The sequence below is a fragment of the Bombus affinis genome, unplaced genomic scaffold (assembly GCF_024516045.1).
Source record: "Bombus affinis isolate iyBomAffi1 unplaced genomic scaffold, iyBomAffi1.2 ctg00000828.1, whole genome shotgun sequence".
Classification (NCBI taxonomy): domain Eukaryota; kingdom Metazoa; phylum Arthropoda; class Insecta; order Hymenoptera; family Apidae; genus Bombus; species Bombus affinis.
In genome coordinates, this window is record NW_026109380.1 from 1 (window position 1) to 23,796 (window position 23,796).

Here is a 23,796-nt window from a genome sequence, read left to right on the forward strand (position 1 = left end):
GTACTATATGATGTATAACGTTATAGTGGATCACTATATGATGTATAAGGTTATATACTATTATATTATATACTATATACGTTACAACGTATAGCGTTATGTACTATTACATTACAACGCATAACGTTATGTATTATTACGCTACAACGAATAACGTTATGTACTATTACGTTATAACGTATAACGTTATATTGAGTCACTATATAGTTTATAAGGATAAATACTATTACGTAATAACGTATAAGGTTATGAACTATTAAGTTATAACGTATAACGTTATATTGGATCACTATATGGTGTATAACGTTATATACTATTACGTTACATCGAATAACGTTATATTGGATCACTATATGACGTATAACGTTATATACTATTACATTACAACGTATAACGTTATGTATTATTACGCTACAACGAATAACGTTATGTACTATTACGTTATATCATATAACGTTATATTGGTTCACCATATGATGTATAACGTTACACACTATTACATTACTTCGTATAACGTTAGATTGGATCACTATATGATGTATAACGTTACGTACTATTACGTTATAACGTATAACGTTATATTGGATCACTATATGATGTATAACGTTATATACTATTACGTTACAACGTATAACGTTACGTATTATTACGTTACAACGTATAACGTTATGTACAATTACGTTATAACGTATAACGTTACATTGGATCACTATATGGTGTATAACGTTAAATACTATTACGTAGGAACGTATAAAGTTATGAACTATTAAGTTATAACGTATAACGTTATATTGGATCACTATATGATGTATAACGTTAAATACTACTACTTTACAACGTATAACGTTATGTACTATTACGTTATAACGTATAACGTTATATTGGGTCACCATATGATTTATAAGGATAAATACTATTACGTAATAACGTATAAAGTTATGAACTATTAAGTTATAACGTATAACGTTATATTGGGTCACCATATGATTTATAAGGATAAATACTATTACGTAATAACGTATAACGTTATGTACTATTACGTTATAACATATAACGTTATATTGGATCACCATATGATGTATAACGTTACACACTATTACAGTACATCGTATAACGTTAGATTGGATCACTACATGATGTATAACGTCATATAATATTACGTTACAACGTATAACGTTATCAACTATTTCGTAATAACGTATGACGGTCTGTACTATTACGTTATAACGTATAACGTTATATTGGATCACCATATGATGTATAACGTTACACACTATTACATTACATCGTATAACGTTAGACTGGATCACTACATGATCTATAACGTCATATACTATTACGTTACAACGTATAACGTTATCAACTATTTCGTAATAACGTATGACGGTCTGTACTATTACGTTATAACGTATAACGTTATATTGGATCACTATATGATGTATAACGTTACATACTATTACGCTACATTGAATAACGTTATATTGGATCACTATATGACGTATAACGTTATATACTATTACATTACAACGTATAACGTTATGTATTATTACGCTACAACGAATAACGTTATGTACTATTACGTTATAACGTATAACGTTATATTGGATCACCATATGATATATAACGTTACACACTATTACATTACATCGTATAACGTTAGATTGCATCACTACATGATGTATAACGTCATATACTATTACATTACAACGAATAACGTTATCAACTATTTCGTAATAGCGTATGACGGTCTATACTATTACGTTATAACGTATAACGTTATATTGGATCACTATATGATGTATAACGTTACACAATATTACATTACATCGTATAACGTTAGATTGGATTACTTTATGATTTATAACGTCATATACTATTACGTTACAGCGTATAACGTTATGTACTATTACGTTACAACGTATAACGTTAGATTGGATCGCTACATGATGTATAACGTCATATACTATTACGTTACAACGTATAACGTTATCAACTATTTCGTAATAACTTATGACGTTCTGTGTTATTACGTCATAACGTATAACGTTATATTGGATCACTATATGATGTATAACGTTAAATACTACTACGTTACATTGAATAACGTTATATTGGATAACTATATGACGTATATCGTTATATACTATTACGTTACAACGTATAACGTTAGGTTGGATCACTATATGACGCATAACGTTATATACTATTACGTTACAACGTATAACGTTATGTATTATTACGTTACAACGTATGACGGTCTGTAATATTACGTTATAACGTATATCGTTATATTGGATCACTATATGACGTATATCGTTATATACTATTACGTTACAACGTATAACGTTAGGTTGGATCACTATATGACGCATAACGTTATATACTATTATGTTACAACGTAAATCGTTATGTACTATTACGTTGTAACGTATAACGTTATATTGGGTTACTATATGTTCTATAACGTTATATATTATTACGCTACAACGTATAACGTTATGTACTATTACGTTATAACGCATATCGTTATATAGGATAGCTATATGACGTTATATACGTATATAGCGTTATATACGTTATATACGTTATATTCGTTATACTGTATGACGTTATATACTACTACGTAATATCGTATAACGTTACATACTATTACGTTACAAAGTATAGCGATATATTGGATCACTATATGTTGTATAAAGTTAGATAGTATTACGCTACTGCGTATAACGTTATGTATTATTACGTTAGAACGTATAACGTTATGTACTATTACGTTATAACGTATAACGTTATATGGGATCACTATATGATGTATAGCGTCATATACTATTACGTTACAACGTATAACGTTATGTACTAATACGTTATAACGTATAACGTTGGATTGGATCACTATATGATGTATAACGTTACATACTATTACGTTATAACGTATAAAGTCATATTGGATCACTATATGATGTATAACGTTACATACTATTACGTTACATTGAATAACGTTATATTGGATTACTATATGACGTATAACGTTATATACTATTACATTACAACGTATAACGTTATGTATTATTACGCTACAACGAATAACGTTATGTACTATTACGTTATAACGTATAACGTTATATTGGATCACCATATGATATATAACGTTACACACTATTACATTACATCGTATAACGTTAGATTGCATCACTACATGATGTATAACGTCATATACCATTACATTACAACGAATAACGTTATCAACTATTTCGTAATAGCGTATGACGGTCTATACTATTTCGTTATATCGTATAACGTTATATTGGATCACTATATGATGTATAACGTTACATACTATTACGTTACATTGAATAACGTTATATTGGATAACTATATGACGTATATCGTTACATACTATTACGTTACAACGTATAACGTTATGTACTAATACGTTATAACGTATAACGTTGGGTTGGATCACTATATGATGTATAACGTTACACAATATTACATTACATCGTATAACGTTAGATTGGATTACTTTATGATTTATAACGTCATATACTATTACGTTACAGCGTATAACGTTATGTACTATTACGTTACAACGTATAACGTTGGATTGGATCACTACATGATGTATAACGTCATATAATATTACGTTAAAACGTATAACGTTATCAACTATTTCGTAATAACGTATGACGGTCTGTACTATTACGTTATAACGTATAACGTTATATTGGATCACTATATGATGTATAACGTTACATACTATTACGTTACATTGAATAACGTTATATTGGATCACTATATGACGTATAACGTTATATACTACTACATTACAACGTATAACGTTATGTATTATTACGCTACAACGAATAACGTTATGTACTATTACGTTATAACGTATAACGTTATATTGGATCACCATATGATGTATAACGTTACACACTATTACATTACATCGTATAACGTTAGATTGCATCACTACATGATGTATAACGTCATATACTATTACATTACAACGAATAACGTTATCAACTATTTCGTAATAACGTATGACGGTCTATACTATTACGTTATAACGTATAACGTTATATTGGATCACTATATGATGTATAACGTTACATACTACTACGTTACATTGAATAACGTTATATTGGATAACTATATGACGTATATCGTTATATACTATTACTATACAACGTATAACGTTAGATTGGATCACTATATGACGCATAACGTTATATACTATTACGTTACAACGTATAACGTTATGTATTATTACGTTACAACGTATGACGGTCTGTAATATTACGTTATAAAGTATATCGTTATATTGGATCACTATATGACGTATAGCGTTATATACTATTATGTTACAACGTAAATCGTTATGTACTATTACGTTGTAACGTATAACGTTATATTGGGTTACTATATGTTCTATAACGTTATATATTATTACGCTACAACGAATAACGTTATGTACTATTACGTTATAACGTATATCGTTATATTGGATCATTATATGGTGTATAACGTTACATACTACTACGTTACATCGAATAACGTTATATTGGATCACTATATGACGTATAGCGTTATATACTATTATGTTACAACGTAAATCGTTATGTACTATTACGTTGTAACGTATAACGTTATATTGGGTTACTATATGTTCTATAACGTTATATATTATTACGCTACAACGAATAACGTTATGTACTATTACGTTATAACGTATATCGTTATATTGGGTCACTGTATGATGTATAACGTTAAATACTATTACGTTACAACGTATAACGTTGTGTACTATTAAGTTATAACGTATAACGTTATATTGGATCACTATATGATGTATAACGTTACTCACTATTTCATTAAATCGTATAACGTTAGATTGGATCACTATATGATGTATAATGTCATATACTATTACGTTACAGCGTATAACGTTATGTACTATTACGCTACAAGGTATAACGTTATATTGGATCACTTTATGATGCATAGTGTTATATACTATTACGTATTAACGTATAAAGGTATGAACTATTGAGTTATAACGTATAACGTTATATTGGAACACTATATGATGTATAACGTTACATACTATTACGTTACATCGAATAACGTTATATTGGATCACTATATGACGTATAACGTTATGTACTATTACGTTATAACGTATAACGTTATATGGGATCACTATACGATGTATAACGTTACACACTATTACATTACATCGTATAACGTTAGATTGGATCACTACATGATGTATAACGTTATATACTATTACGTTACATCGTATAACGTTATGTATTATTACGTTACAACGAATACCGTTATGTACTACTACGCTATAACGTATAACGTTATATTGGATCACTATATGATGTATAACGTTACATACTATTACGTTACATTGAATAACGTTATATTGGATCACTACATGATGTATAACGTCATATACTATTACGTTACATCGTATAAAGTCATGAACTATTTCGTAATAACGTATGACGGTTTGTACTACTACGTTATAACGTATAACGATATATTGGATCACTATATCATGCATAACGTTACATACTATTACGTTACATTGAATAACGTTATATTGGATCACTACATGATGTATAACGTCATATACTATTACGTTACTACGTATAACGTTATGTACAATTACGTTATAACGTATAACGTTATATTGGATCACTATATGGTGCAGAACGTTATATACTATTACGTATTAACGTACAAAGGTATGAACTATTGAGTTATAACGTATAACGTTATATTGGAACACTATATGATGTATAACGTTACATACTATTACGTTACATCGAATAACGTTATATTGGATCACTATATGACGTATGACGTTATATACTATTACGTTACAACGTATAACGTTATGTACTATTACGTCATAACGTATAACGTTATATTGGATCACTATATGATGTATAACGTTACTCACTATTTCATTAAATCGTATAACGTTAGATTGGATCACTATATGATGTATAATGTCATATACTATTGCGTTACAACGTATAACGTTATGTACTATTACGCTACAAAGTATAACGTTATATTGGATCACTTTATGATGCATAACGTTATATACTATTACGTATTAACGTATAAAGGTATGAACTATTGAGTTATAACGTATAACGTTATATTGGAACACTATATGATGTATAACGTTACATACTATTACGTTACATCGAATAACGTTATATTGGATCACTATATGACGTATAACGTTATGTACTATTACGTTATATCGTATAACGTTATATGGGATCACTATACGATGTATAACGTTACACACTATTACATTACATCGTATAACGTTAGATTGGATCACTACATGATGTATAACGTTATATACTATTACGTTACATCGTATAACGTTATGTGTTATTACGTTACAACGAATACCGTTATGTACTATTACGCTATAACGTATAACGTTATATTGGATCACTATATGATGTATAACGTAACATACTACTACGTTACATTGAATAACGTTATATTGGATCACTACATGATGTATAACGTCATATAATATTACGTTACAACGTATAACGTCATGAACTATTTCGTAATAACGTATGACGGTTTGTACTACTACGTTATAACGTATAACGATATATTGGATCACTATATCATGCATAACGTTACATACTATTACGTTACATTGAATATCGTTATATTGGATCACTACATGATGTATAACGTCATATACTATTACGTTACTACGTATAACGTTATGTACAATTACGTTATAACGTATAACGTTATATTGGATCACTATATGATGTATAACGTTACACACTATTACATTACATCGAATAACGTTATATTGGATCACTATATGACGTATAACGTTACACACTATTACACTAAATCGTATAACGTTAGATTGGATCACTATATGATGTATAAGGTAATATACTATTACGTTACAACGTATAGCGTTATGTACTATTACGTTATAACGTATAACCTTATATTGGATCACTATGTGACGTATAACGTTATATACAATTACGTTACAGCGTATTACGTTATGTATTATTACGTTACAACGTATAACGTTATGTACTATTAAGTTATAACGTATAACGATATATTGGATCACTATATGATGTAAAGCGTTATATACTATTACATTACATCGAATAACGTTATATTGGATCACTATATGACGTATAACGTTATGTACTATTACGTTATAACGTATAACGTTATATGGGATCACTATATGATGTATAACGATACACACTATTACATTACATCGTATAACGTTAGATTGGATCACTACATGATGTATAACGTTATATACTATTACGTTACATCGTATAACGTTATGTATTATTACGTTACAACGTACAACGTTATGTACTATTACATTATAACGTATAACGTTATATTGGATCACTATATGATGTATAACGTAACATACTACTACGTTACATTGAATAACGTTATATTGGATAACTATATGACGTATATCGTTATATACTATTACGATACAACGTATAACGTTAGATTGGATCACTATATGACGCATAACGTTATATACTATTACGTTACAACGTATAACGTTATGTATTATTACGTTACAACGTATGACGGTCTGTAATATTACGTTATAAAGTATATCGTTATATTGGATCACTATATGACGTATAGCGTTATATACTATTATGTTACAACGTAAATCGTTATGTACTATTACGTTGTAACGTATAACGTTATATTGGGTTACTATATGTTCTATAACGTTATATATTATTACGCTACAACGAATAACGTTATGTACTATTACGTTATAACGTATATCGTTATATTGGATCACTGTATGATGTATAACGTTAAATACTATTACGTTACAACGTATAACGTTGTGTACTATTAAGTTATAACGTATAACGTTATATTGGATCACTATATGATGTATAACGTTACTCACTATTTCATTAAATCGTATAACGTTAGATTGGATCACTATATGATGTATAACGTTACACAATATTACATTACATCGTATAACGTTAGATTGGATTACTTTATGATTTATAACGTCATATACTATTACGTTACAGCGTATAACGTTATGTACTATTACGTTACAACGTATAACGTTAGATTGGATCGCTACATGATGTATAACGTCATATACTATTACGTTACAACGTATAACGTTATCAACTATTTCGTAATAACGTATGACGTTCTGTGTTATTACGTTATAACGTATAACGTTATATTGGATCACTATATGATGTATAACGTTAAATACTACTACGTTACATTGAATAACGTTATATTGGATAACTATATGACGTATATCGTTATATACTATTACGTTACAACGTATAACGTTAGGTTGGATCACTATATGACGCATAACGTTATATACTATTACGTTACAACGTATAACGTTATGTATTATTACGTTACAACGTATGACGGTCTGTAATATTACGTTATAACGTATATCGTTATATTGGATCACTATATGACGTATAGCGTTATATACTATTATGTTACAACGTAAATCGTTATGTACTATTACGTTGTAACGTATAACGTTATATTGGGTTACTATATGTTCTATAACGTTATATATTATTACGCTACAACGTATAACGTTATGTACTATTACGTTATAACGCATATCGTTATATAGGACAGCTATATGACGTTATATACGTATATAGCGTTATATACGTTATATACGTTATATTCGTTATACTGTATGACGTTATATACTACTACGTAATATCGTATAACGTTACATACTATTACGTTACAAAGTATAGCGATATATTGGATCACTATATGTTGTATAAAGTTAGATAGTATTACGCTACTGCGTATAACGTTATGTATTATTACGTTAGAACGTATAACGTTATGTAATATTACGTTATAACGTATAACGTTATATGGGATCACTATATGATGTATAGCGTCATATACTATTACGTTACAACGTATAACGTTATGTACTAATACGTTATAACGTATAACGTTGGATTGGATCACTATATGATGTATAACGTTACATACTATTACGTTATAACGTATAAAGTCATATTGGATCACTATATGATGTATAACGTTACATACTATTACGTTACATTGAATAACGTTATATTGGATTACTATATGACGTATAACGTTATATACTATTACATTACAACGTATAACGTTATGTATTATTACGCTACAACGAATAACGTTATGTACTATTACGTTATAACGTATAACGTTATATTGGATCACCATATGATATATAACGTTACACACTATTACATTACATCGTATAACGTTAGATTGTATCACTACATGATGTATAACGTCATATACCATTACATTACAACGAATAACGTTATCAACTATTTCGTAATAGCGTATGACGGTCTATACTATTACGTTATATCGTATAACGTTATATTGGATCACTATATGATGTATAACGTTACATACTATTACGTTACATTGAATAACGTTATATTGGATAACTATATGACGTATATCGTTATATACTATTACGTTACAACGTATAACGTTATGTACTAATACGTTATAACGTATAACATTGGATTGGATCACTATATGATGTATAACGTTACACAATATTACATTACATCGTATAACGTTAGATTGGATTACTTTATGATTTATAACGTCATATACTATTACGTTACAGCGTATAACGTTATGTACTATTACGTTACAACGTATAACGTTGGATTGGATCACTACATGATGTATAACGTCATATAATATTACGTTAAAACGTATAACGTTATCAACTATTTCGTAATAACGTATGACGGTCTGTACTATTACGTTATAACGTATAACGTTATATTGGATCACTATATGATGTATAACGTTACATACTATTACGTTACATTGAATAACGTTATATTGGATCACTATATGACGTATAACGTTATATACTACTACATTACAACGTATAACGTTATGTATTATTACGCTACAACGAATAACGTTATGTACTATTACGTTATAACGTATAACGTTATATTGGATCACCATATGATGTATAACGTTACACACTATTACATTACATCGTATAACGTTAGATTGCATCACTACATGATGTATAACGTCATATACTATTACATTACAACGAATAACGTTATCAACTATTTCGTAATAACGTATGACGGTCTATACTATTACGTTATAACGTATAACGTTATATTGGATCACTATATGATGTATAACGTTACATACTACTACGTTACATTGAATAACGTTATATTGGATAACTATATGACGTATATCGTTATATACTATTACTATACAACGTATAACGTTAGATTGGATCACTATATGACGCATAACGTTATATACTATTACGTTACAACGTATAACGTTATGTATTACTACGTTACAACGTATGACGGTCTGTAATATTACGTTATAAAGTATATCGTTATATTGGATCACTATATGACGTATAGCGTTATATACTATTATGTTACAACGTAAATCGTTATGTACTATTACGTTGTAACGTATAACGTTATATTGGGTTACTATATGTTCTATAACGTTATATATTATTACGCTACAACGAATAACGTTATGTACTATTACGTTATAACGTATATCGTTATATTGGGTCACTGTATGATGTATAACGTTAAATACTATTACGTTACAACGTATAACGTTGTGTACTATTAAGTTATAACGTATAACGTTATATTGGATCACTATATGATGTATAACGTTACTCACTATTTCATTAAATCGTATAACGTTAGATTGGATCACTATATGATGTATAATGTCATATACTATTACGTTACAGCGTATAACGTTATGTACTATTACGCTACAAGGTATAACGTTATATTGGATCACTTTATGATGCATAACGTTATATACTATTACGTATTAACGTATAAAGGTATGAACTATTGAGTTATAACGTATAACGTTATATTGGAACACTATATGATGTATAACGTTACATACTATTACGTTACATCGAATAACGTTATATTGGATCACTATATGACGTATAACGTTATGTACTATTACGTTATAACGTATAACGTTATATGGGATTACTATACGATGTATAACGTTACACACTATTACATTACATCGTATAACGTTAGATTGGATCACTACATGATGTATAACGTTATATACTATTACGTTACATCGTATAACGTTATGTATTATTACGTTACAACGAATACCGTTATGTACTATTACGCTATAACGTATAACGTTATATTGGATCACTATATGATGTATAACGTTACATACTATTACGTTACATTGAATAACGTTATATTGGATCACTACATGATGTATAACGTCATATACTATTACGTTACATCGTATAAAGTCATGAACTATTTCGTAATAACGTATGACGGTTTGTACTACTACGTTATAACGTATAACGATATATTGGATCACTATATCATGCATAACGTTACATACTATTACGTTACATTGAATAACGTTATATTGGATCACTACATGATGTATAACGTCATATACTATTACGTTACTACGTATAACGTTATGTACAATTACGTTATAACGTAAAACGTTATATTGGATCACTAAAAGGTGCATAACGTTATATACTATTACGTTACAACGTATCACGCAATGAACTATTTCGTAACAACGTCTAACGTTATGTACTATTACTTTATAACGTGTAACGTTATATTGGATCTCTATATGATGTATAACGTTACACACTGTTACGGTATAACGTATAACGTTATATTAGATCACTATATGGTGCATAACGTTATATACTATTACGTAATAACGTATAAAGTTATGAACTATTACGTTACAACGTACAACGTTATGTACTACTACGTTATAACGTATAACGTTATATTAGATCAGTATATGGTGTATAACGTTATATACTATTACGTAATAACGTATAAAGTTATGTACTAGTACGTCATAACGTATAACGTTATATTGGATCACTATATGATGTATAACGATATATACTATTACGTTACAACGTATAACGTTATGAACTATTACGTTACAACGTACAACGTTATGAACTATTACGTTACAACGTACAACGTAATGTACTATTACGTTATAACATAACACGTTATGTACTATTAGGTTATAACGTATAACGTTATATTGGATCCCTATATTGTGCATAACGTTATATGCTATTACGTTACAACGTATAACGTTATGAACTATTACGATATAACGTATAATGTTATATTGGATCACTATATGATGTATAACTTTACATACTATTACGTTACAACCTATAACGTTATGTACTATTACGTTATAATGTATAACGTTATATCGGATCTCTATATGGTGCGTAACTTTATATACTATTACGTAATAACGTATAAAGTTATGAAATATCAAGTTATAACGTATAACGTTATTTTGAATCACTATATGATGTATAACTTTACATACTATTACGTTACAACCTATAACGTTATGTACTATTACGTTATAACGTATAACGTTATATCGGATCTCTATATGGTGCGTAACGTTATATACTATTACGTAATAACGTATAAAGTTATGAAATATCAAGTTATAACGTATAACGTTATATTGAATCACTATATGATGTATAACGTGACATACTATTACGTTACATCGAATAACGTTATATTGGAATACTGTATGTCGTAAAACGTTATATACTATTACGTTACAACGTATAACGTTATGAATTATTACGTTACAACGAATAACGTTATTTACTATTAAGTTATAACGTATAACGTTATATTGGATCACTATATGGTGCATAACGTTATATACTATTACGTAATAACGTATAAAGTTATGAAATATTAAGTTATAACGTATAACGTTATATTGAATCACTATATGATGTATAACGTTACATAGTATTACGTTACATCGAATGACGTTATGTACTCTTACGTTATAACGTATAACGTTATATTGAATCACTATATGTTGTATAACGTTACATAGTATTACGTTACATCGAATGACGTTATGTACTCTTACGTTATAACGTATAACGTTATATTGCATCACTATATGATGCATAACGTTATATACTATTACGTAATAACGTATAAAGTTATGAAATATTAAGTTATAACGTATAACGTTATATTGAATCACTATATGATGTATAACGTTACATAGTATTACGTTACATCGAATGACGTTATGTACTCTTACGTTATAACGTATAACGTATTATTGGATCACTATATGGTGCATAACGTTATATACTATTACGTAATAACGTATAAAGTTATGAACTATTAAGTTATAACGTATAACGTTATATTGGATCACTATATGTCGTATAACGTTATATACTATTACGTTACAACGTATAACGTTATGTATTATTACGTTACAACGAATAACGTTATGTACTATTAAGTTATAACGTACAACGTTATGTACTATTACGTTATAACGTATAACGTTATATTGGATCACTATATGATGTATAACGTTACACACTATTACATTACATCGTATAACGTTAGATTGGATCACTATATGATGTATTATGTCATATACTATTACGTTACAACGTATAACGTTATGAACTATTACGTTACAACGTACAACGTTATGTACTATTACGTTATAACGTATAACGTTATATTGGATCACTATATGATGTATAACGTTACACACTATTACATTACATCGTATAACGTTAGATTGGATCACTATATGATGTATAACGTCATATACTATTACGCTACAACGTATAGCGTAATGAACTATTTCGTAATAACGTCTAACGGTATGTACTATTACGTTATAACGTATAACGTTATATTGGATCACTATATGATGTACAACGTGACATACTATTACGTTACATCGAATAACGTTATATTGGATCACTATATGACGTATAACGTTATATACTATTACGTTACAACGTATAACGTTATGTATTATTACGTTACAACGAATAACGTTATGTACTATTAAGTTATAACGTATAACGATATGTACTATTACGTTATAACGTATAACGTTATATTGGATCACTAAGAGGTGCATATGTTGCGTTTCGCTATCCAAATTTTGGAATTTTAAACAATGTAGTAGTCGCTGCCACCAGAAACAGTCTAAGGTCTATTTCAGTTAGATATTTCTTGTTAGATTATGTAGCGTTTACCGGAGTTTAGGCCACTGGTCAACAATCTCCACGTTTCGGCTAACCTGCTATGCGCAGGAATACTAGCACGGGAGAGGATTGTTTGGAATAAACCATTATATTATAAATAATTATTACAGGCGGAATTAATGACGAATTATACTAATCATTGATATTATTTATTATTTTAATTATTAATTATTAATAATAATTAAAGTTGACTCACCTGACGTTGGTCTCCGCTGATGAACGGGCAGGCCGCTGGGGTGATTCCGGTTTTACAAACATCGACACTTCTATAATTTTTCGTTTTAATCTTTATTTAATTTGAACAGTGTAAACAACAGTATGTCCGGACGTGTTTAACAATTCGAAATTCTAACACAAAAACTTGAGCCAACTATTGTTTTAATTCTAACTGACTAATAACAATTATTTTATAATTCGAACTGACTAATAACATTTATATCTCGTAATTCTTAAACTCGAACTGGAACGAACAATTATTCTCTAATCCTAACTTAAATTCTAATTAAATGAACTGAACGAGCTGATATCAGACTCACTCAAATTCAATTGAACGACTAACAATTACTCTCCTTATTTTCGCTAAATTCTCCTGAACCAACTAATCACAATTGCTCTATCCTATTTCTTTATTCTAACTGAATTACTCTTCTTTAATTTCGTTAAATTCTCCCGACCGCTAACAATTTCTCTGACTATATTCTAACTGAACCAACTAATGGCAGTTACTCTCTTTTCACAATTACTCTGATTGTTGTAACTGAACCACTAACAATTAATCGCTAACGCTAACGCTAACAATTAATCTGACTCTTCTTTATTTTTCGCTAAATTCTCCCGAACCGCTAACAATTACTCTCTTACTCTTTTATTCAACTGGTAACGATTACTCCGATTTGAATTGTGTCGCTACGCTTTTTATGATGACATCCCCAATGGGATGACAGTCACGTGACAGTTCGTTCCGGTGGGAATCGCAATGCTGCAGATTTTTAGAGTTTCCATGAGAGAACGTGGATTTTGATGATTACAGGTTATGTTGAGTGATGGACACAAAAGCGTCCGCGCCTGTGCGAACTGTGTGAGTATGTGTTTTTAGTATTCTATCTCGTTTCGCATGTCGTTTGTTTCCTTAAACTTGTGAATTTGTTTTAGCGCAAGAGGAAGAAGATATGTGAATGGTACGAGATGACGTGATCGACGTGCGTGTGTGAATATGTGCGAAGGATGATGCTGAAGTGGCGGTTTTCCATCCAAATAGGCACAGTGGCACCTTCGTTGGCGTCGTGTCCTGATGATCTTTTCACAATTTGGTTTTATTTGACAATATGGGATATATTTTGCTCCTTGTAGATTTATATGTCCATATTTGCTATATATTAAATCGTGTATATTTTATATTACTCCCTTGCTATTAGGTTATTAGTTGTGTAACTCCAGTTTCTGATCTATGGAAAGTGGTGAAACGTCTTCACGAAATACAATTTCATTCGTTTTCCTCCCTTGCATTGGCACGCTGTGAGTGGTGTCGACTTCCGGATGAGGTTTGTGCATCTTGATTATTATGCATTTAATGATAGATACTTTGTCAGAGGTTCCCATGCGGATTGTCGCGGTGTGTATCTTGTTATGATTTCTTTTATTTAGTTCATCCTGCTTCTTTCGTGTTTTATTCACTGCATATGATATTTCAGTGCAAGAAGAAGAAGAATTGTAAAGAATCCGTAAGTGGCCCTAGAAGACGCAGTCATCGTGTGAGGTGTTGTCGACAGGAACGAAGAGTCGAAGTTGTTGAAGAAGTCGTGTGACATTTGTATTGTTTCCGGATATATACAACGCTATTTCACATATCTATGTATATATATATATTATTATATTATTATATATTATTATACTAAATCTTCAGTTGGTTTAGTTGAATGTTCAGTAATGTAATTTTTACAAGGTGGTTTTGTATATTAGATGAGTAGTTGTTCGATATAATAATATGTGTATATATATATATATATTTCACAATGTAATTTTCCATTATATAAAATATATATATGCATATGTATATGTGCGCGTATTGTTATTCTCATTGTTTCTCGGATCGTTAATTAATTGGTTGAATATTCCATAATGTGGATTTCGTATATAATTCTCTAGGTTCGTAGAAATGTAAATCTATATATTTATTTCTTTGCGTTTTAATGGTTTAATAAAGTATATATATATATATATATATATATATATATATATTATGAATTTTTCCCAAAGATACGCGTACGCATGTGTATATCTATATATGTGTGTGTCGCAGAGTAATCTTGTATACAATTTTCACTTTTATTAGAATGCTGGTGTAGTGCAGTATATTTTATTTCTTTTATATTTTATTAGATTACCAATTGGTTGAATATTCCATAATGTGGATTTCGTATATAATTCTCTAGGTTCGTAGAAATGTAAATCTATATATTTATTTCTTTGCGTTTTAATGGTTTAATAAAGTATATATATATATATATATATATATATATATATATATATATATATATATATATATATATATATATATATTATGAATTTTTCCCAAAGATACGCGTACGCATGTGTATATCTATATATGTGTGTGTCGCAGAGTAATCTTGTATACAATTTTCACTTTTATTAGAATGCTGGTGTAGTGCAGTATATTTTATTTCTTTTATATTTTATTAGATTACCAATTATTCAGATTCACGAAGTAGGTCACACACACAGATATGCATACACGTGTGTGTATATACATGTGTTTTCGCAGAGAAATCTCATACATTTGAATCGCGGCTTGTTTTATTTATTGGTTCATTTAATTATTTCATTTTATTTGTATTTTATATGTCATTGCTGATTGGTTGTAGTGTTTCTTCTTATTGATTCATTTATTTCATTTTGATTGTCTGTCGTATAATTCTTTTTATTTTGATTGGTTAGTTATTAGTTAATTTATTATTATTGGTCGTGTTTAATTATTCATAAGTTATTGGTTCGTGGCGTCACGTGCGGAACGCGGGACGTGACAGGATCACTATATGGTGTATAACGTTACATACTATTACGTAATAACGTATAAAGTTATGAACTATTAAGTTATAACGTATAACGTTATATTGGATCACTATATGATGTATAACGTTACACACTATTACATTACATCGTATAACGATAGATTGGATCACTATATGATGTATAACGTCATATACTATTACGTTACAACGTATAATGTAATGACCTATTTCGTAATAACGTCTAACGGTATGTACTATTACTTTATAACGTATAACGTTATATTGGATCACTATATGTTGTATAACGTTACACACTATTACGGTATAACGTATAACGTTATACTTGATCACTATATGGTGTATAACGTTATATACTATTACGTAATAACGTATAAAGTTATGAAATATTAAGTTATAACGTATAACGTTATATTGGATCACTATATGATGTATAACGTTACACACTATTACATTACATCGTATAACGTTATGTATTACTACGTTACAACGAATATCGCTATGTATTATTACGTTATAACGTATATCGTTATATTGGATCACTGCATGATGTGTAACGTTAAATACTATCACGTTACAGCGTATAACGTTATGTACTATTAAGTTATAACGTATAACGTTATATTGGATTACTATATGATGTATAACGTTACACACTATTACATTAAATCGTATAACGTTAGATTGGATCACTGTATGATGTATAACGTTACATACTATTATGTTACATCGAATAACGTTATATTGGATCACTATATGACGTATAACGTTATATACAATTACGTTACGACGTATAACGTTATGTATTATTACGTTACAACGAATAACGTTATGTACTATTACGTTATAACGTATAACGTTATATTGGATCACTATATGATGTATAACGTGACATACTATTACGTTACATCGAATAACGTTATGTTGGATCACTATATGACGTATAACGTTATATACTATTACGTTACAACGTATAACGTTATGTATTATTACGTTACAACGAATAACGTTATGTACTATTAAGTTATAACGTATAACGTTATGTACTATTACGGTATAACGTATAACGTTATATTGGATCACTATATGATGTATAAGGTTATATACTATTACGTTACATCGTATAACGTTATGTTCTCTTACGTTATAACGTATATCGTTATATTGGATCACTATATGGTGCATAACGTTATATACTATTACGTAATAACGTATAAAGTTGTGAACTGTTAAGTTATAACGTATAACGTTATATTGTATCACTTTATGATGTATAACGATATATACTATTACGTTACATCGTACAACGTTATGAACTATTACGTTACAACGTACAACGATATGTACTATTACGTTATAACGTATAACGTTATATTGGATCACTATATGATGTATAACGTTACACACTATTACATTAAATCGTATAACGTTAGATTGGATCACTATATGATGTATTATGTCATATACTATTACGTTACAACGCATAACGTTATGTACTCTTACGTTATAACGTATAACGTTATGAACTATTACGTTACAACGTATAACGTTATGAACTATTACGATATAACGTATAACGTTATATTGGATCGCGACATGCTGCATAACGTTATATACTATTACGTAATAACGTACAAAGTTATGAACTATTATGTTATAACGTATAACGTTATATTGGATCACTATATGGTGCATAACGTTATATACTATTACGTAATAACGTATAAAGTTATGAACTATTAAGTTATAACGTATAACGATATATTGGATCACTGTACGACGTATAACGTTATGTATTATTACGTTACAACGAATAACGTTATGTACTATTAAGTTCTAACGTATAACGATATGTACTATTACGTTATAACGTATAACGTTATATTGGATCACTAAAAGGTGCATAACGTTATATACTATTACGTTACAACGTATCACGTAATGAACTATTTCGTAACAACGTCTAACGGTATGTACTATTACATTATAACGAAAACGTTATATTGGATCACTATATGATGTATAACGTTACACACTATTACGGTATAACGTATAACGTTATATTAGATCACTATATGGTGTATAACGTTATATACAATTACTTTACAATGTATAACGTTATATTGGATCACTATATGGTGCATAACGTTATATACTATTACGATACAACGTATAACGTTATGTATTATTACGTTACAACGAATAACGTTATGTACTATTAAGTTATAACGTATAACGTTATGTACTATTACGGTATAACGTATAACGTTATATTGGATCATTATATGATGTATAAGGTTATATACTATTACGTTACAACGTATAATGTTATGTATTATTACGTTATAACGTATAACGTTATGAACTATTACGTTACAACGTACGACGTTATGTACTATTACATTATAACGTATAACGTTATATTGGATCACTATATGATGTATAACGTTACACACTATTACATTACATCGTATAACGTTAGATTGGATCACTATATGATGTATAACGTCATATACTATTACGTTACAACGTATAACGTAATGAACTATTTCGTAATAACGTCTAACGTTATGTAATATTACGTTATAACGTATAACGTTATATTGGATCACTATATGATGTATAATGTGACATACTATTACGTTACATCGAATAACGTTATATTGCATCACTATATGACGTATAACGTTATATACTATTACGTTACAACGTATAACGTTATGTATTATAACGTTACAACGAATAACGTTATGTACTATTAAGTTATAACGTTTAACGATATGTACTATTACGTTATAACGTATAACGTTATATTGGATCACTAAAAGGTGCATAACGTTATATACTATTACGTTACAACGTATCACACAATGAACTATTTCGTAACAACGTCTAACGTTATGTACTATTACTTTATAACGTGTAACGTTATATTGGATTTCTATATGATGTATAACGTGACACACTGTTACGGTATAACGTATAACGTTATATTCGATCACTATATGGTGCATAACGTTATATACTATTACGTAATAACGTATAAAGTTATGAACTATTAAGTTACAACGTATAACGTTATATTGGATCACTATATGATGTATAACGATATATACTATTACGTTACAACGTATAACGTTATGAACTATTACGTTACAACGTACAACGTTATGTACTACTACGTTATAACGTATAACGTTATATTAGATCAGTATATGGTGTATAACGTTATATCCTATTACGTAATAACGTATAACGTTATGAACTATTACGATATAACGTATAATGTTATATTGGATCACTATATGATGTATAACTTTACATACTATTACGTTACAACCTATAACGTTATGTACTACTACGTTATAACGTATAACGTTATATCGGATCTCTATATGGTGCGTAACGTTATATACTATTACGTAATAACGTATAACGTTATGTATTATTACGTTACAACGAATAACGTTATGTACTATTAAGTTACAACGTATAACGTTATATTGGATCGCTATATGCTGTATAACGATATATACTATTACGTTACAACGTATAACGTTATGTATTATTACGTTACAACGAATAACGTTATGTACTATTAAGTTATAACGTATAACGATATGTACTATTACGTTATAACGTATAACGTTATATTGGATCACTAAAAGGTGCATATGTTGCGTTTCGCTATCCAAATTTTGAAATTTTAAACAATGTAGTAGTCGTTGCCACCAGAAACAGTCTAAGGTCTATTTCAATTAGATATTTTTTGTTAGATTATGTAGCGTTTACCAGAGTTTAGGCCACTGGTCAACAATCTCCACGTTTCGGCTAACCTGCTATGCGCAGGAATACTAGCACGGGAGAGGATTGTTTGGAATAAACCATTATATTATAAATAATTATTACAGGCGGAATTAATGACGAATTATACTAATCATTGATATTATTTATTATTTTAATTATTAATTATTAATAATAATTAAAGTTGACTCACTTGACGTTGGTCTCCGCTGATGAACGGGCAGGCCGCTGGGGTGATTCCGGTTTTACAAACATCGACACTTCTATAATTTTTCGTTTTAATCTTTATTTAATTTGCACAGTGTAAACAACAGTGTGTCCGGACGTGTTTAACAATTCGAAATTATAACACAAAAACTTGAGCCAACTATTGTTTTAATTCTAACTGACTAATAACAATTATTTTATAATTCGAACTGACTAATAACATTTATATCTCGTAATTCTTAAACTCGAACTGGAACGAACAATTATTCTCTAATCCTAACTTAAATTCTAATTAAATGAACTGAAGGAACTGATATCAGACTCACTCAAATTCAATTGAACGACTAACAATTACTCTCCTTATTTTCGCTAAATTCTCCTGAACCAACTAGTCACAATTGCTCTATCCTATTTCTTTATTCTAACTGAATTACTCTTCTTTAATTTCGTTAAATTCTCCCGAACGCTAACAATTTCTCTGACTATATTCTAACTGAACCAACTAATGACAGTTACTCTCTTTTCACAATTACTCTGATTGTTCTAACTGAACCACTAACAATTAATCGCTAACGCTAACGCTAACAATTAATCTGACTCTTCTTTATTTTTCGCTAAATTCTCCCGAACCGCTAACAATTACTCTCTTACTCTTTTATTCAACTGGTAACGATTACTCCGATTTGAATTGTGTCGCTACGCTTTTTATGATGACATCCCCAATGGGATGACAGTCACGTGACAGTTCGTTCCGGTGGGAATCGCAATGCTGCAGATTTTTAGAGTTTCCATGAGAGAACGTGGATTTTGATGATTACAGGTTATGTTGAGTGATGGACACAAAAGCGTCCGCGCCTGTGCGAACTGTGTGAGTATGTGTTTTTAGTATTCTATCTCGTTTCGCATGTCGTTTGTTTCCTTAAACTTGTGAATTTGTTTTAGCGCAAGAGGAAGAAGATATGTGAATGGTACGAGATGACGTGATCGACGTGCGTGTGTGAATATGTGCGAAGGATGATGCTGAAGTGGCGGTTTTCCATCCAAATAGGCACAGTGGCACCTTCGTTGGCGTCGTGTCCTGATGATCTTTTCACAATTTGGTTTTATTTGACAATATGGGATATATTTTGCTCCTTGTAGATTTATATGTCCATATTTGCTATATATTAAATCGTGTATATTTTATATTACTTCCTTGCTATTAGGTTATTAGTTGTGTAACTCCAGTTTCTGATCTATGGAAAGTGGTGAAACGTCTTCACGAAATACAATTTCATTCGTTTTCCTCCCTTGCATTGGCACGCTGTGAGTGGTGTCGACTTCCGGATGAGGTTTGTGCACCTTGATTATTATGCATTTAATGATAGATACTTTGTCAGAGGTTCCCATGCGGATTGTCGCGGTGTGTATCTTGTTATGATTTCTTTTATTTAGTTCATCCTGCTTCTTTCGTGTTTTATTCACTGCATATGATATTTCAGTGCAAGAAGAAGAAGAATTGTAAAGAATCCGTAAGTGGCCCTAGAAGACGCAGTCATCGTGTGAGGTGTTGTTGACAGGAACGAAGAGTCGAAGTTGTTGAAGAAGTCGTGTGACATTTGTATTGTTTCCGGTTATATACAACGCTATTTCACATATCTATGTATATATATATATTATTATATTATTATATATTATTGTACTAAATCTTCAGTTGGTTTAGTTGAATGTTCAGTAATGTAATTTTTACAAGGTGGTTTTGTATATTAGATGAGTAGTTGTTTGATATAATATGTGTATATATATATATATTTCACAATGTAATTTTCCATTATGTAAAATATATATATGCATATGTATATGTGCGCGTATTGTTATTCTCATTGTTTCTCGGATCGTTAATTGGTTGAATATTCCATAATGTGGATTTCGTATATAATTCTCTAGGTTCGTAGAAATGTAAATCTATATATTTATTTCTTTGCGTTTTAATGGTTTAATAAAGTATATATATATATATATATATGTCGGATTAAAGTCAGGATTATGGGGATGGGCGTTTAATGAATTTTCGTTGGAATTAGCCATTGCCGTGATACAGTGGGGAGTTTATTAGCACGGGCTTATTAACAAGATTACGCACTAGTGATGATGACCTTAGGTTCGAAACGAATCCGCGGTCACGGGATGGTAAACGTATGTTCTCGCACAGTTCAAGTCTAACTCTTTATTAACTAGAAGTGATGTATTCGCTGGTTGTAAGGTGGCACTGTCATTCGTCGATGAGATCGTACGAAAGAATGAATCTCCGTCTCGACGATGTCGTCGAGGAAAACTATATTGGGTGGGTCTAAGGATATGAGATCCTCGGATTCGTCAAAGAAAGCTTTCTTTCCAAAGGAGAGGGAAATTAGCGCTGTTGCTAATTGGTCGATCTCCATATCGGCGTTTTGAAAGAGATGCTGGCCGCCCTTGAGGGGAGGTTGTTGACGGGGGGCAACGCTCGTGGAGGAT

The 23,796-nt window shown here is 29.9% G+C and overlaps 1 long non-coding RNA gene across 3 annotated transcripts; it reads left to right on the forward strand.

Annotated features, from left to right (window-relative positions):
- Positions 1-15,224: 15,224 nt before the first annotated feature.
- LOC126928303 (uncharacterized) lies at positions 15,225-22,923 on the forward strand. Of its 3 annotated transcripts, none has more exons than XR_007716511.1 (3): positions 15,225-15,323; positions 15,398-15,786; positions 22,785-22,923. It is a non-coding gene; the product is annotated as an uncharacterized LOC126928303 (long non-coding RNA). The 3 variants fall into 3 exon arrangements; XR_007716513.1 differs by lacking the exon at positions 15,398-15,786 and adding an exon at positions 22,246-22,634 and having other exon boundaries at positions 15,228-15,323; XR_007716512.1 differs by lacking the exons at positions 15,225-15,323; positions 15,398-15,786 and adding exons at positions 22,121-22,171; positions 22,246-22,634.
- Positions 22,924-23,796: the final 873 nt, after the last annotated feature.